We start from the raw sequence: 5428 nt of genomic DNA, 5'->3' as shown, positions 1-5428 counted from the left end.
CTACTCTAACCCCTAATTCTACCATGAAAACTCTAGATTTTAGGTTGATAATTCATAAAGTGTAATGGGTAATTGATAGAAAATGGTTTAGATTCACTTACCAACACTTTGGGAAAGAAAATGACTCTTGAATATCGCCTATACCCATTTGGTTCTTGAAAAATATTGAAGAAATGGCTTAAACCTGTGTTTGATTCTGTTTTATGCATTGGGCGACAGTGTGCATCGTATTCGCGAGGCCACTGTCGCGTTCACGAAGAGCATTGGCTATCAAGCCTTGCGTTCGCAAGACAGTGTTCGCGTAGGCTACCCCCTGGACTTTGCGTTCGCGAGACATTGCTCGCATTCGCGATGAAGGAATGATCGACTCTTTCCCAGGTGTGCCTAACACTACGCGTTCGCGAGGAGCTGGTCGTGTTCGCGTTCGCAAAGGGTAACGCCCCCATCGCTTCGCGTTCACGACAAAGCCTTCGCGTTCGCGAAGAAGAAAATTCCAGTTGCCCAGTTTACTCTTCGCGTTCGCGAGAGTACCTTCGTGAACACGAAGAAGGACATGCCAGAATACCTGCTGCAGCAAAATACCAGATTTTCTAAGTCCAAAACATCCCGTAGCCTATCCGAAACTCACCGAGCCCTCAGGGCTCCAAACCAAACATGCACACCAGTCTAAAAATATCATACGAACTTGCTCGCATGATCAAATCGCCAAAATAATATCTAGAACTACGAATTTAGCACCAAATCAAATAAAATTCTCAAGAACACTTTAAAATTCATATATTCACAACTGGACGTCCGAATTATGTCAAATCAACTCCGTTTCTCACAAAATTTTACAGAAAAGTCTTAAATATCATAATGAATCGGTACCGGGCTCCAAAACTAAAATACGGACCCGGTACTCACAATGCCAAACATCAATCAATTCTTAGAAATAATTAATTTTTAGACTTTTAATTTTCCTCAAAAATTCATAACTCGAGTTAGGGACCTCCGAATTCGATTTCGGGTATACGGCCAGGTCCCATAATTTGATACGGACCCATCAAAACCGTCAAAATATGGATACAGGCCCATTTACCAAAACTCTTTACCGAAATCAATTAAAATTAACTTTTAATGCTTAAATTCTTATTTTTATGAGTTTTCAACATAAAAATTTTCCGAAAATATGCCCGGACTGTGCACGTAAATCAAAGAGGATAAAAATAAGATTTTTAAGGCGTAAGAGTGCAGATTCAAGTTCTAAAACATAAGATGACCTTTTGGATCATCACACTATGTACGTGCTTCACACCTAAAATTTTAGTCAACTATTTACATAGAGGAGCAAAAAAAAAAAAAAAACTTAAGGAAAAATATATACAAGAAATAAGTTTGTTTGAAGATAAGATCTATTTTAATAAGTTTGAAGAATCTTCAGTCCATTATTTATTTTTTTAAAAAAATTATTTTCTATCTATTTTTTTCAATTTTAAACAATTCTTTTGAACCAAAAGAAGCAACTTTTGAAGATATGGTATCAATTCATTTAAACAATCCACCTCAATTTTTACAATAAAAATTGGGTTATTACATATACGTATTATAACCTCTAGAGTTTTCTCAATTTAAATACAATAAAATTAAGATAAACTCAATCGTAATAAATAACATCACATTATCAACAAAACTCAAAGACATCAGCAGCAAAAAGGAAAAAATATACAATACTCCATGTATAAAATATTTTTTCATTGATTCAAAAGAAAAAAAAATTAAACACAGAATTTACACTTCATAGACAAATTAAAAAGCATTACTTTTGTCATGTTAATATGTCTATATGTTATATTTTGACAAATAATTATCTCTTTTAGAACTCTGCACGTAAAACTTACACAAAGCAACATATAATCTGTAGCCAGACATGTTTATGTCTGTATATATATATATATATATATATATATATATATATAATATTGCCAATATATAGTTAAATAGTTATGTAAGTTTGAAATTACAAACAGGCAATCGAAAAAATAAAATGAGTAATTTGATTAAAAAAAACCAACCCAACATTCATCCAACAGAGAAAGAAGTACTTGAAAGTAAAAATATTATCAAAGGTATTTATTTAAATAACTCCTTGTCCTTGGCATGTCTCCTATTTTGGTTTCTTCCTCAAATCCAGGTCCTCTTTTATTTATTTTTTTATTTTTCTGAAATTCTTCTTTGCTTTTAAGTACCAACAAATTCGTTTGTATTCATTGTCGATGTCTATGTCTAGCTTAGATTCTCTTGCTTGAAAAGACTCGAGCACTGTAATTTATCAAGAAACGTGATTTTTTGTTTATCATTCTGCTCGTCTAGACCTATGAATCATGCAACCGCCAACCTTTTCCATGCTAGCCCCATAAAATAATAGGAGTACTTTGATTTTCTTTTAACTATGACACTAAATAAGACTTCTACTCATACGAATAGAGGTAAGAGCTGTTAAATCTGCTTTCGTCTTTGTAGAGTTGGTATGATTTTTGAATTGGAAATTATAGGTAGGATATGATATCCCAAATAGCTAAATTCTTGGAATTCTACTAAGATTAGAAGTCCTTGTAATTAAATTCGTGTTAGGTAAAATTTTAACTATTATAATTTTATCCAACATGAAATTATTTTGTGAAGAGATAATTTATCTTTTGAATATATAAAAGTCAATAAAATTTTAAGGATAACGATCAATCATTTTTTCTCCGTACTTTTATAATAATATAGATAAGTAAATACATTAAAATGCTACAATTTTAACCCAATTATGTAGAACAGAATAAAGTATACAAAATGTTACCACACAATTACTATACATATATAAATAAATAGGAAGAGATTTTTTTTTATACGAATCAAATAATGGATGACCACAGAATATTTACACTATTACCTACCATTAATTCAAAACAAATGAAAAGAAAGTCGTGTGTCTTGATATTATATTAAATAAAATAAAAGTTAATAGCTTGTATAAACATTAATTAAAAAAAAAGGAGAAGCAGAGAAATTAGAGTTGGAAACAGTTGCCAACTTGATTTGGGAACGATTTCAAATTCATGGTGGATTGACCAAAATTCAAGTAGGCAGAAGTTTAGTTGAATACAGAGGTCGAAATATTTGGGGAAGTTAAAGTTACAATTCTATCCAATATGGATTATTTCTTCGAATGAATTTAGTCTTGTAAGGGCATAATAGCCGATCAATATTTTGAAAATATTTTTGTCGTTCAACATTTAGTGTGAAATATTCGTACTTTTATAATAATATATATATATATATATATATATATATATATATATATATATATATATATATATATATAGATAGATATAGATATAGATAGATAGATGTATAATAATCTATATTATTATAAAAGTACGAATAATTTATGCTAAATGTTATATATAAATAGAAATAGATAGTTGTAGATATAAATATATACGTTCTCAATTGGGGAAGATATAGGAAAAAAATAAGTACCATTAATAAGTGTTATAGTTTTTCTTTTAAGCTTTATAAATCGGTAAATCATTTAAAATTTGATCATAAGTTAAAATTCAATCTACAACATATGTTGTAGTAAATTACGTAAGACACTTTAATTTTAAAAAATGTGCTTTTCTAATTCAAGTAGGATCAATTTTATATGGTCGATGTATGTGTAGTTTAAATCGAAAAAGAACTCCATCATTGAGTAATTTAATTACAATTAGATCCTTAAACTATACAAATATTTAAGGGTATAAAAGTCGATCAATATTTTAAGAATATTTTAATCGTTCAACATTTAGTATAAATTATTCGTACTTTTATAATAATATAGATATAGACTAGTACTAGTATTAGAATGGCTTTTCACAACCCATTGGCTGCCGTAGACAAGAACTTCTATACAAGAATGTCGCTTTTCATTAGAAGCCACCAACGATCAATTCTAGAGTTGAAAAGGTGTGTTACAAAATTAGAGGGGCACAGCCTTTCGAGAAGGACAAACCAAATTTAAATATTATTATGAAATAGGTAGAATATTTAGGTTATTTAGAAGGACAATTTGGTAATTTAACTTTTAACTTTTGAGCTTCCCACTTTTGTAATAATATAGACTAGTATTTCTTAGTAAAAAAAATATAATATGATAAGGGTAATTTCGTAATTTAACTTTTAACTTAAGAGCTTCATGTTTTTAATATACTAGTATTAGGATACACGTGATGCGCGTGTACCCTATGTCAACAACAACAACAACAATAACCCAATGAAATTCCACTAGTGGGGTCTGGGGAGGGTAGTGTGTACGCAGACCTTACCCCTACCCTAGAGGTAGAGAGGCTATTTTCGAAAGACCCTCGACTTAAGAGGACAAAAAGACAAAAAGACAAAAGGAGAAAATATCAGTATCACCGCAGAAATCATAGGAAAAATAGGAACAACATGAAATCCAAAAGAAAGATGCAAAGCAAAAGTGATAGCTAGTAAATAGGTTCGGCACTGAAAAACGAAATAGTAAGACACGACATTGCCACTATCTAGCTTAGACAAAAACTCTACCGGATTAGTCTCACAACTGTACGAAGTAAGGCAAGTGTCACGACCCAAAATTCTAACCTGTCGTGATGACGCCTATCTCAATACTAGGCAAGCCGAAAATCTCAATAAACCACCATATATTTTAAATTTGAAAACATAATAATTAAATTCAGCGGAAGAAACTCACAATTTCAAATATAACACTCCCAAAACCCGGTGTCACTAAGTACATGAACATCTAAATTGAATACAAAGTTTGACTGATAAAATCACTATCTGAAAATATAGAACAGTACAATAATTAAATAGGAAGGGAATCAAGTCTGCGGACGTCACACAACTACCTTGATAGTCCCCAACATAATTAACTTCGAAATCTAGCAGCTGCCATATCCGGGAGCACCTGGATCTGCACACGAGGTGCAGAGTGTAGTATGAGTACAACTAGCTCAATAAGTAATAAGACTAACCTCTGGGCTAAAAGCAATGACGAGCTCCGCAGGTATAGTCCAGTATAAATAATGGTACAAAAATATAGGCATGCTTTCAAGTTTAACAGTTAAACTCAGTACAAGTGAAATAGATCAATACTGCATGATAAGGGGTATATGACGTCTCAGTAGAAAGACCTCATGTAAATACTGATCACAAATTATTCGATCACTCGGTACTTTTTATGGCCAATCCAGCCCAGGGGTGTTCCAAATAGTAAATATCCTCACAATGGATGAGCACGACTAAGTATGAAATGTATATTTTAAAATAATTAATTTAACAGCAACATGACCCCATGGGTCCCATCTCAATTTCTCTAACACGTGGGAAATGTTCAGATAATAACATGATTCTTTAATTTATACAACTTTACAGA

This window comes from Nicotiana tomentosiformis, chromosome 11 (genome assembly GCF_000390325.3).
Source record: "Nicotiana tomentosiformis chromosome 11, ASM39032v3, whole genome shotgun sequence".
Lineage (NCBI taxonomy): Eukaryota > Viridiplantae > Streptophyta > Magnoliopsida > Solanales > Solanaceae > Nicotiana > Nicotiana tomentosiformis.
Note: the sequence above shows the minus strand (reverse complement) of the source record.